General features: G+C 40.6%; 1 protein-coding gene across 3 annotated transcripts in view; it reads left to right on the forward strand.

Moving 5' to 3' along the window:
• Positions 1 to 349: 349 nt before the first annotated feature.
• Positions 350 to 12985, forward strand: part of LOC146681677 (interleukin-1 receptor accessory protein-like 1-B) — a 347610-nt gene continuing 334974 nt past the window's right edge. For all 3 annotated transcript variants that reach the window (XR_014918021.1, XM_085448562.1, XM_085448563.1), the window contains exon 1: positions 350 to 887. The gene's annotated coding sequence lies outside the window, so the exon portion shown is untranslated. The remainder of the gene's footprint in view (positions 888 to 12985) is intronic.

A 12985-nucleotide genomic window follows, 5' to 3' on the forward strand; every position in this document is an offset into this window, starting at 1 on the left:
AAAATAAAAGCAACTCTGGGGAAAGGGAAAGAGTGTCGAACTTGCTCTCGATCACAATAACGAGGAAAGAGGGGAAGAAATGGGCAGAGGGTGCAGTTCCACCGGATCTGTGCTACTTCTTATTAATGTAAATACACTGTGACACAGTGTATGGAGCTTTTAGCTACACCCCACAATTCTTACTTAGACCCACGTGGGTCATTCAGCCAGCCCTTCTTCTTTTTTTAACCGCCAGTGCGCGCTCGACTTTTATGTTGAAGGGAAATCTCGTCGTGTCCTGTGCTGCTTGGGTTCAATTGTCCTCACTTGACGCATCTGGTGTCGGTACAGCGGCACTGAGAGAGAGAGAGAGAGAGAGGAGGCTTCTGGTGTGCCTTTTTTCTGCACATCACTTTGGAAATTCGCTCTCGCGCAGTCGTGCTTAAAGCTGAAAGCTCACCTGCCGGGCTTCCGTGGCCGTGAGCCGCCGTGCAGCTGATTTAACAGGATAACCAGACTAATTGCCTCTCCCGATCTTGCCCTTGATTGATTTCCGTCGAACATTCTTCCAATCACTGTCATGATTTTCTTCTTTCCTGCTGTTTGAAAGCGACCGGCTGCAGGTGTTTTTGTTTTTTCTTTTCTTTTTTTGGTTTTATTTTTGCGCTCCAATTTGCGCCAGCGAGGACTGGCAATATGTAATTTGGGGACAGACACTGCGTTTTTCTTTTTTTTCTTTTTGGAGAAGTGGACTATCTCTCTCCTGGAATTCCTTATTGTATTCTATTTTTTTTTAAACCCTTTCTGCTTTACTCTGTCGACCGGAGCAGATTCGGATACACCGTGATGGTGTGGGGCTATTAGAACTAACCACAAAGTGTACGCCATCATTTGGAAACTGCTTGTTGGTAAGTTAAATGCAATTGTTTCTTTGGCCAAAGTTGGACCATGCTGCCCCCCGTGGATCTGTTTAAACCCACGATTCGTTTTTGTCACTGACATTTTCATGTTCTGTGCGCGCACACGATCCTCCTGACTATCTACCACCTTTAATAAACGGAATCCCAACACGCAGCGCTTAAATGCGCATTTTTGGATAGAACGCATTTGTCCCGCTGTTACGCGTAAATCCCAGAGGCTCCTTTTTTTATTTTATTTTTCTATCTTTAGAGCCTCCTCTGTTGTGTGGAGCTGTTCACGGCTGCAGTACGGCAGTAGAAGTGGACCGCTGAAAGTCTTCTTCTGTATCCTTCATTCAAAACGTAACTATCCGAGCGGATTAGTCCGTCAGCGCACACCAACTGTTCTTTTTACGCATTCTTCTTCTCTCTCTTTTCCCCTCCTCCTTCTCGACGTTAATTGTGTAACACTGTGCGCATTTGCACATCTCTCCGGTGCGTCAGCATGCGTGCGTGTTTTGTGTACGTGCGCCTGTGAAAGTAAGAGAGCACGATCGTGTGTTGGTGGAGGGGGGAAATAACGTGTGCCAGAGTGAGGAGGGATGGGAGTAGAACCCAGCCGTAGTTATATTTCACATTATTTCTGCTGAGTGGTTGCTTGGCAAGTCAGCTCTCTCTGTGCTTCTCCTCCTTTTGCCTGCTTCCCTCCTCTGGGTGGATGGATGATGGTTTATGGTTGTCCAGATGAATGTCTGAAGCTCCAGTCTGGCTCTGACCAGAGTGGAGCTGGTCGTGGTGGTTTGGCTTTTACCCACTGAACATATTTGAGAATCAGGAAAGTGATACTGATGTAAAAGTTAGAACAGATGCTGGCGTAAAAAAAGAAATGCATAAAATCCATACTCCCTCATCACTCCCTACACATGAGTGACAGAAGGCTCTGTAGCCTTACAAGCTGTATGTCACCATTTTTTTACCATCAAGTAACAACTGCTGCAGCCATGCTTTTTTTTCTTTTTCTTTTTCTTTTTTTGCAAAACCATAGCACGCCATAGCCCGCAGGCAGTGAAATCCTTACTTCCAGACAGCTCCTCAGTCTTGCAAAGGCATTTTCTAATTCTGTTAACAGCATCATTGCTTGCTCCAAAACCTCCTTGCATCATGATTTGTTCATAATCTTTCCCCTTCAGTTTCTCCTAAACGCTCTGGCACATGTCTTCCTTTGCCTTGTGGTATTATTTTATTATTATTATTTTTAAATCCCGACATATCGGGTTAATCTTGACCATGAGCGCAACCGGTAGCACATGAATTAATAGGTAAGTGGCAGCAGCCACTTAACAGAAGCCCTGCAGCTACATATTGAGCTGAGTCAAGTGCTTTCACACCGAAATTGATTTAGACGGAGATTATGTCATCCAGCGTTAGCACTTTTTTCTCCTTTTTTAAAAAAAATGCTGGTCAAGTTTACCCAGCAGCACTGAACTCCTCTTCTGACGAATCAAGTGTAGCTTTAAAGGATATGGTAATGAAGTGATTGAAGATGTTGTTTTCATTACTTGGAATCCTTCATCAGGGCTGAATTACCAGGTCAACCGATTCAAGGTGCACAGACAACAGCGAACATGAGTTTTTCAGTACAAATAATTGGATTTACATCCCACTGATTCATAAAAATGAACCTTTAACATGTTTAATTATCTTATCTAACATTTTTAACCCTTATCCTGCAAGTACCACCCATCTAGCAATAAAACGAGGTAAAACGAGCCCCAACATGCATTTTGAAATGCCACCTGATCCCATTTAGCTTCCCCTTCTCTCTCTGCTCGACAGGAGAATCTGAAACCATTACAACTTTTTCCCCCCTCCCCTTCCCGTCTTGATTGATACTTTTAATTTTCAAGGAGCTGTCACCGAGGCCTATTGGCCTTGGCTTTGCAATCAAGAGGCAGACAGTCAAAGGCTTTCAAATGAAAGAGTTCATTAATGCGGTGGGAAATAAGAGTTGTCTCACTGTAGAGTATTGGCTCTGTGGTAAGACTGATTGGAGCAATTGATGAGGATTTGTGAGCAGGAATGCTGGTGTGGAAGCTGAGAGTGGGCCACCTCAATCATGGCTGCTAAATGACATTAATAGGACTCAAGGGGAAATGGAAATACTGAGAGGCGATCCAGCTTGCGTATTTATGCCCGCATGCGACTGCGCGCATACGTTCAAATATCACAGCTGGAGCTCGAACAACCTTCCATTCCTGCTAAAGTTATTAGCTGCTGTGGAATCCAAGAAGATGTGGGCTACATGCATAACAGACGAGCCCTCGGTTAAATCTTTCTCAAAATCCAATTCCCCTCGAGATGAGATTCCTCTTTCCCCGCGCCTTGTTCCATTTTCCGTCGCAATCATTGGGCATCGATCTGATTCAGAGCTATTTATTTTTGTTGCTGCCGTCACGTCGTGAATTGACAAGTATGGTAGATCAGGTAGATAACAGAGTGTCTGGGCATGGTGCTTCGCCCATTTCAAGAAGAATCATGACTTGTGACTACAAGAGAAAATCTGCCTTTGAAGCAGTTAGATGTGGCTAATTTGGTTTGTGAACTTGAGGGACAGTAAAAACTGGTAGTATCTACTTTACATATAAAGGCCTTAAAGTATCTCTATATAATGTAATAACTCTATATGATGTCTCCTCTTTCCATAATGGAAATTATTTGGAGATACTTGATTTCCTTGTTTGGAAATTTTTTCTGAAACCATGGAGCTTTTTGCAGATTAATTCAACTAATGTGCTTAGAAAGAAATCAGCCACGAGAGCTAGTATCTGTAATTTTATTGCAGTATCGAGGCCAAATATATTGGTTTCATGCACAACGGCTTGATTAATATGTTAGTTAATTAGTATATTCGTTAAACAGAGATAAAATTAGAGCATGCAGTGACAGTCACCGGTTCTCAGCGATGAAGGTTTGCAGTGCGAATGAGGTCATAGCAGCTTGGAGATGGACTGCGGCATCATCAGAACTCCCATTGACCTTATATTGTCTTTTTAGACCTTTTATACCCCAAATAGTTGTGATTTTGACTGTGTCTGTGCTTGATAAATACAGTCACTGGAAGCCTTAAGATTTGTTCATTGCTCGGTTCTACTTGTGGGTGGGCTTCAATCAAATAAACATCTTCCTTAGAATAACAGCAGAGTGACTGGTTGAGAAAAAAACTTTTTTTTAACATGTTTTACTAATTTTGTAAATGGGAAGTTCATTAAAGGGGGCATATTATCGGTTTCCTTAACTTCTGTAATCTCAGCCAGAGGATCAGATTTCCGACTGCTCTAAATGCTCATTTTAAGACAGTTTTTAATACTCTTGGCTCTGTATGATGTCAGAGAGAGTGCATCTACCTAATACACTAATCTCAGGCGCACAATTTGGGCTGTTTAAACCCTAGAGACCGTTTTTGCACTGGTGGATGGCATTGCGCACCGAAAGTGGTGTTACATCTGGTGGTGAAGTCGAGCTAAGATGTCGTTTTAGATCATAGGTGTCAAACTCTGGCCCGCGGGCCAAATTTGGTCCGCAGCCTAATTACATTTGGCCCGCGAAGCCATACCAAATTACTATCAGAGCTGGCCTACTGGTATTATACAGCTAATATATATATTGTTTAGTATTAAGCTTTGCTTGTTCGATATTCAGTTTTTCAGCAAAACGTGTTTGAGTCCATAAGAAAAGATTCATTCTTATATCTGGAGGAATAAATATGTTTCAATAAATATTAACGTTAGCCCGCGACTTTGTTTCAGTTTTGAATTTTGGCCCACTGTGTATTTGAGTTTGACACCCCTGTTTTAGATGCTCTTACGTAGATTCAACCTTTGTAACATCATGTGTATAGTTGTGTCAGTTGTTACCGCCACTGCAATGATGTATCAGCGCAGAATCTTAAATTCAACTCAAAAGGAGACTTTCTGGCGAAAACCTCCACAACAAAAAAACCTCTTCAATTTCTTTTCTTCCAGTTTTGATGTCTTCTACTCTTGTACTTGGTGACTGACACCTATCATTTGGCAGAATACTGCAGTGAGCACGTGCTCAGCGCCACTATAAATGGCAGCATGGCTGTGCAACCACCATTAAAATGGTCCCTATAAGTGGTGAGGAGTGGGAGCTACAAAGGCCTGCTATAGACAGTTAGAACTGAGGGGCGGCATCAAGGCCCAGTATTAGAGAAAGATCTAATACTTTTAAATGTTATTCATGCAGACCTGCTTGAGTGCAACCCAAGAATGAAAAATAATGAGCTGGAAATGAGGATGACAGGTTTTGATGGGTTCCAGCTTATTATGTAGTGATGTAGTTTGGTGCCCTTGGTTTGGATCATAATAGTTGATGCTGGAAAATCAGTGAGCAGAATTTCTTGGTTTTATACTTGAAATCTGCAAATCCAAATCTTTTGATTTGTGAAATTTTACAGAGTAACTGTTTACTACTTACTGTAATTTAAAAAAACCCAAAAACACTGTCCTACGACATAATATTTGTCATCACCTGGCTGGTGGATCGCAGTTCTGCTACATCTGTTCTGGAGCACAGCAGTCCATGGTTGGCATCATTTTATACGGTTGAGTAACCGTCATCATGTAGGTTACGCGAGGCCAGATCAAAGAGTTTGACAGAAGTAGTGTGCAGTGCTCTCGTTTTTGTCTCCAAATAGTTTTCATGCAAAGAAAATCACCCTTTGAGTCCACAGTCGCATGAGGATGGCAGACCAGGCTGTATGGAAAAATAAATGGTCTTCAGAATTGGGTCCCGCATTCACTTCATGGCAGTTGAGCCCTGGGCGCGCCCTTTCCTGCTGTTACTCAGCAGAGAGGTGTCATAAACAATGGACTTGCTTGCAAATCATTTTCATGGCCACCCATTTTTTTCTTTTTTAGACCTTTATCTGAATGCCTTCATGTGTGGATGTGAATTGAGCTGAGTGTCTGCCTCTGCCATGCTAGCTTTATTTACTTTCTGCATTTCGAACAGAAAAATGCCTCAATAAAAGGATGGTAATGGCATCATCTCTAGCTGTCTCTTTGCATTGCTCTTAAAAAAAATCCCACACATACACATGAGGCTGTCCTGCATTTGTGTGCTTCTATCAATGGTGGTGGGGGCGGAATCAAAGAATAAAGCTGACCCGAATCAAATGAAATCTGAAAGTGTTTATTTCCCCATTTGTTACAGCAGAAAATAAAAGAACTTGGGGTCAGCCACAGTGTAGCATGCCCCCGAGCTAAAATGTTGTGCTGGTCAATTGTTACATGGGTAAAATGGAAAGGAGGCAGCGAAATAGTCGTGTTGCACTTTCTCTGATGAAACAGCCATCCGAGGCGTGATCAGTTACCTCAATATACGGTATTTTTCTTTGCTAGAGGCAACTGACGTCGAAAATGAATGTTTTTCCCCCCACTTTTTAATCAGCACTAGAATGAGAAGCCTATTGCTATAAGCAAGAGAACAGAATTATCATTTTCATCCTTTCTTTTCAGCCCCACTGTCATCGCGCCATGTCTGGAGGTGATCCTCTGAGACCCATCCAGCCTAGAAAGATGAAGTTGATGTGTTTTAGATAGCTTTTAGAGAGATGTGGATAGAGGATGGAAATTGCATGCCAAGGGAAGCAAAATGAGCAATTTTTCCTCCCATTTCCCTTCGTCTCTTCATAGGATCTGTGCTTACTCATTCATGAAGGCTTTGTTGTGACACTCCATACATTGGTGTACAGGATGCCAGTTGGGAGGAGAAAAAAAGGAAGCCAGGCTGCATTATTTTGCAGGATAAATGCATACCAGAAGAGAAATGGCTCTTTAATGTTATCAAAACACTATCACAACTAGCAATCTGTATTCACATTTTGACCTGCACTCTAAGTGGCTGGTGTCGAGATATTCAGAGCATTTTTACAAACCAATTTAGGACGGTCTCAGCAACAGCAGCAACGAAAGAAAATACTCATGCTATAATATACAGCAGCTACTCGAGTGGGAGCCGTGGCCTATTTGCATACTCCGTGTAAATGCACACATGGCTACCCCTCGGTAGGAACGCTGAGAGTGTTTGCGCCAAATTCTCCCCTCTGAGCCAGGCGGGAGCTTAAATAGAACAGCTACGTCTAGGGATTAACAGTGAGTGAAATCAAGGAGCGCTTCATTAGCAGTTCTTCATTAGCCACTTCACATGAGACCCGGGGCAACATTGTATTTACAGCTAATTTTAAACCGATATGTCAAGCTGAGGGCAACACGTGCGCGGTGAACTTTCTTCGGATCAATTCGGGTGTTTTTAGCTTTGTGTTGAGGTTATTCATTTTTAAGTGTAAAATTCCAGCGCTACAATGTTGTTACATTAAACATCATGATGTGATATTACACCTGCCGCTGAGCTCACAACATGGCATTCATACTATTAATTAAACCACTGAGTGTTTGTTATATAAAAGTAATTAAAGGATCGGGTTAAACTGGGTCAAACCCACTGGAGCTGAGTTCCTGACATGCCAGAGATCAGCTCTGTTTCCTTCATTATTTTACCATTACAAAGCCACTCGTACCACAACAAACAAATACAGAATGTCACCCGATTTTTGGGGGGATTTCTTTTTTAAAACGCCTCTAGTTACTCAGATGTGTGTGACTATCAATCCAGTGCTGTGCAAACGTCTTCATTTCTTTGTATTTTGCTAGGAAAATAGGAATCAGTGTTACTGTGTTGAGGCAAAAACACAGTTTTTGTAATTGTAATGAGCTTGAACGTCAATATTTGGTATGACCACCTTTATTCCATAACACAGGTTGAACTGAAAGAAGCTTTCTTGTCATTTCTTTAAGTAGTCTTCAGGAATAGTTTTTGGGTTTCAGTCCAGTTCTTGTGTAATTTGCAATACCTCAACCTGTCCCGTTTCCCATGTTTCAGAAATGCTTTTGAATTTTCATAAGGACCCATGTACTGTGAGCAGTAAATGGATCAACTGAAGGGCTAGATGCACATCCTTGGTCCTGTCTCAGGTCTTTGCTGGATTTTGTCCTGACGCTGTCAATCCGTGTTATCGTCTTTTGCATCGTTCATAGATTCAACTAAAGTAAATGGGAACATAAGATGTGTTTTTGCAACAGGCAACTAATAACAAAGTGCATAAAGATGATATTTAAATTTAATTCTGTGCTAAGTTGTCTGTCATGTGTAGACATATCAATGATTCATTGAGTTAAGTGTCTGTTTTATGCTTGAATGAATCATAGATCTAGGTTAAGTGGCTTAACAAACAACAAACATTCCTCTGAAAATGATCAGGCACAAAGACTGAGCTGAAAGTGAGTAGAAAAGCAGCTAATGGCCAAAGAAAAACTTTGAAAGACCTTCAGAAAGCCTGGAAAACCATTTTTAAGACCACCAAAAAAGACAAAACAGTTTGGCTTCTTGGAAGCAAAATATAAAGAAATCGGGGATGACTCAAGACTCTCGTACGTTACTGTACTTCAGATTGATTATTTAAATCATCGGACTTTGTGTTGGGATCTTACAGAATTTTATCTGTCTCGATGATGTTCTGCACAGCAAACAACTGAGCTGTTAGAAATTCATGTTTTCAGTGAAAACACTGGGAACAAAGCAGTCATGCTGACGACGAATCCTGCACCAGCAGGGCAGTTTTTTTTCTCCTTCCTTTTTTTCTGGTATATTAAGTGGGTTATTACAGGGAGTTTTCCTGTTATGCTGCTTAAATGCAATATTTGCAGTACTTTCATTACTGCGAGCACAGAACTCATCTAATCACTGAAGTGAATAAAAAAATAAAGCTACAGAAAATCTGTCTAATAATGAAAACACAATTAATTACACTGAACCCATAATTTGCTGCACTGATTCTTTGTTGGGTCAGTGCAAAGATTCATTTTCTTCTACTTATGTATGACAGTATTATCAGTGTTTCCCAAACCATCAATTGTATGTAGATGTTAATTAAAAAATACGACAAAAAAAGCAAATCACGAAATATAAATGAGTAGAAATGATTGGTTTATGTAGGTTGGCCTTTTTCCTTAAAAGTAATTAAGAATACACTTACACTCAAGTAAAATATATTATCATCTGATAATTTGGCACGTCTGACTCTGAGATTTTAACGCCGTGGAATTTTTCTTTGTAACTTGTAAATTGGTGTTTAGAGACTGTGTCTGAAACGGCGTCTTTGTTATTCTGGACAATGCACATCCACAGAACACAATGTGTGTAATTTTTAGTGGACCTACTTTCTTTTAAAGAATTAGCCCCCACTTTCACTGTGTGCAGTGGGTCCTTGAGCATCAAGCCCACTAGACTAGGGTTCCCCTTTCTCACAAATCCCAATGTAACCCCTGCTGAAAGGGTAATTTCACACACAGCCAGAGTTAATGTTGAGTCAAAAACTGCAGTGCGCGTGCGTGCATGCGTGTGTGTGTGTGTGTGTCTTACACATACAGGTAAGAAGATGAAACTCAATCCATGAAATCCAGGTTTAGTATTATTTGAGGCTGAAGGCTTATCACATGGCTTACAGTATAAAGTGCTTTGTAACAAATGAAAGAGTTATTCAACTCTATTGTAGCTTCTATTTTTTGGCCTCCATAGTGTTATGTGTCCAGGTTCTCAGTTTCCATTCTCATGAATACTTTGGGGGAATTTCTTAACATTTTGCATGAATGTCCCCATGAAGCCAAGGATGAACTTAGCCACTGACCACTATTAAATGATAAGGTTATAGTAACCTCCCATATCGCACATTCATATGTAAATACTGACAAAATGTGTCACATACATCTGTGACAAGAGCTGTCCAGAGAATCTTCTTCTTGTTGTGTCCACAGTGTAACCTTAGAGTGTCACCAATCATAGTAGGGACAGTTTCTTTTGTTTTCCTACAACAAACTATTCATAGCCATATGAAGTTTGATGGCCAATCTCAGAATACCTCCACGTGAGTTATTATATACAGTGAGACTTATTGTATTTTTAAAATATTGTGCTTCTTGGTTTTGGTTGGATGTTTTGAGGGTTTTTTTCTTAACCAGTGAAAGAATTCTGCAATCTTCCAGGGTCTTTCAGGTCTTTTGGTCCTGCCTTATTTCTATGAATGCAACAGATGGTTGCATTGCTTTTTACCTCATACTGATTGCTCAAGGGAACATCTAACAGTTCAACACTTGAAACGAACTCCACATCCAGGCCTCACCGGGAGATGAAACTCGTCAGTCAGTTGTTCAGTTAATTTTGAGCTTCTCAAAACAGTGGACTGTGTATGGTGCCAATTCCTAGTCAATGCTATAGTTTTGTTAAACCTCTTGAATGAAAGTTTGAAGTCTTTACTGAAATTGCGTATTGAATGCACGATTTTAAAATTCACTGTGACGGGCCCTAGAGGTAACATTAAAAAAGGGGGAAAAAAACCCCCATCGTTATCCAAAAACGTATGAATCTGATTGTATAAAACTGGCAGAATTCTGATTACCTTAATTTAAGGTAATGACCTTATCTCCTTAGAATGAAAATATTTTTATTGCACACAATATGTAGCACTTAATGAAAGTTAAAGTGCTAATTAAGTCAGTTGAAATGTTGTGAGGGGGGTTTCACTTTTTTAACTGAACAAAAGTTATAGAACTGTGATTAAACCAAGTCACACAGCATGCATAATAATTGGAAGTCCTGCCAAATGCCCTTCACTATTGGTGCTACAAAATTAATGGACAAGAACAACAAGTTTGATCCATCCATCTATTTGCTTCCGCTTATCCTTTTTCAGGGTCGGGGGGCGCTGGAGCCTTGGAGTGAGAGGCAGGGTACACCCTGGGCCGGACAGGTCGCCAGTCTGTCACAGGGCAACAAATAAAAACTGATTTGGGATTATTAAAAACAGACATTGTAACATGCTATATGTTACAATGTCTGTTTTTAAAATCTTTCTCAGCATTTTGTGACATTAATAAAATATGTGTTAGTATTGACCACTTTGCATGAAATAGCAATCGTACTATCCTCAGTTTGATTGCTATGCAAATATTACACATTTTCATGACACAATAACATACCTCCAATACATGTAGTACTTTCTGGCAAAAGATGAGCCAAGCAAAGCTGCAATGTTGCACAGCTCAGCACTTTCTCCTCTAATGTTGATGTCAGCAAGGCTTAAATAATAGTTGGTGCAAGGAAGGTATACTAAGCTAATTTTCAAGTTACCTCTTATGATTTTCTCAGTGTTCTTGCATGTACTACTGTATTATGTGAGGTCTGAAATTTAAAAACAATCATTAATTGGTATTTACAGTTAAACCCAATCCAGTTGTAGCTGTGGCTGGGCAGCATCATCTATATATCTGAACAAAACAATTGCAGTAATAATCTGGTCCCCAGGTTGGCTAATGATAGTCATAATTTTATGCTGCAAAGGCCATCTGTTGCATTAAAGCTGTTTGGGGGGGGTGGATTACTGGAGCCAGAGCTGTGCTCTTTTTCCCGAATCCTGGACAAGACCCACAGAGACCAGCTCTCAACAGGGTTCTTGATTTATGGGCCACTTTGCAAGAAGGGCCTGGGGACGCAGCACTCCTTGTCCTCCGATATTGAATCTCGGCTGCCTAGCATGGAGATGTGGGTCGTCTGTTATGGTGTGAAAGCTTATTTGCATTGTGCCGCTCAGCTCTCAGTGGTAGCTACAGCATGTCTGCTCGCCTTAGCTCTTAAGTTTATTTTTGCTCTCGGGGCTGTTTGTTTCAGATGCGAGAGGGACATTTTTAGAGAAAGGTGCACTCAAGACAAATTGCTTTCACGTTTGGGTTTGTGTGGTTATGTATGATACGAACATATATGAAAATAAACATTTGCTGAGCACCAGTCCCCTAAGGTGTCTGCATTGCTATACATTTAACCATTAAAGCAGACATACTGTATACTGACTATTCTAATCAAATAATTTCAAAGCCACGTGCGGTGTATCTTCACATCAATTATTATCCTTTGCATGGTGCATCCGTCAACGATGAAAGTCAAAGTACTTTCAAGCAGTACACAGCCTCTATACACAGTCAGATCAATTGGCTGTACAATTTGAAACACATTCTTTGCTAGAAGAAAGACTTTGATTATTTGTTCAAAGGCTTTGTTTTGTTTTCTTGCTGTTGGCTGGATTGTGCTCTGCTTTTGGCTCAAGTTGATTCTTCCGACTGACTGATTTGATTTAAAAAAGCTGAAAGATAAATGTTTAGCAGCCTTAATGATTATAGTTGCTGTAGGGTAGGCATTTATTAACTTGTGTTAATAGTCTGACAATCCTCTTTCATTCCCCTTTAAATAAGCCTATGGTTCTGCTGCTTAGACGAGACAATTCCACTGAAGTGATTTGGCAAACTACAGAATCTGCCGAGGCATTAGTTGCCATTTTAGTTCTTCTTTTTTACATATGTATTGGTTAAGAACACTTACGTTAGGCATCTCATTGATTGCTATTAATATTTCTCTTTAATCTGTAAAACTCTGCTCCAAAGATGTGCTGTAGTAGAACTATGTAGTGGCATCGTTTTCATGATGTAAAATGTGCAGTACGTTTTCTTTTTTTCCTTTTAGCTTAAAGTCAGGGCAGCTTGAAGAACTAAGACTTTGATGCTTTCCAATGAATAGCATTAACATACTGTAGAGTTAGCTAGAGACTCATCGGTTCAGCAGCAGATCAGTCTCAGTGTCACAGATTTAAATTTAGGTGCTGAGTAAAAATGTGTGTTCAAGGTTGTGTGTGAGGGAGATAAAGAAGAAGCGTTTCAGCCTGCGAATATCTAATCGCTGCTATGGGAAGTTTCCACCTAAGCTTGAGGAATTTTCATGTTATTTAGCATTTCTCTGAAGTACACGTGTTTCTATAGTTAGACATGGCTAAAGTTAAACTTCAGATAACCCCGCAGCATAAGGTTTTCGCGGGTTGTTCGGAAGAAGCGACTGTCGCAAGCTGCCCTTTGAGGCGAATCTCAAATTTATAACTGGATTTTATTACACGTAATTCTGGCAACGAGCTAATCCAAGTCAATTGA

Source organism: Copadichromis virginalis, linkage group LG23 (assembly GCF_057382275.1).
Source record: "Copadichromis virginalis isolate Kocher_CV1m ecotype Utaka linkage group LG23, C_Virginalis_male_GT1.1, whole genome shotgun sequence".
In the NCBI taxonomy this organism is placed as follows: Eukaryota; Metazoa; Chordata; class Actinopteri; order Cichliformes; family Cichlidae; genus Copadichromis; species Copadichromis virginalis.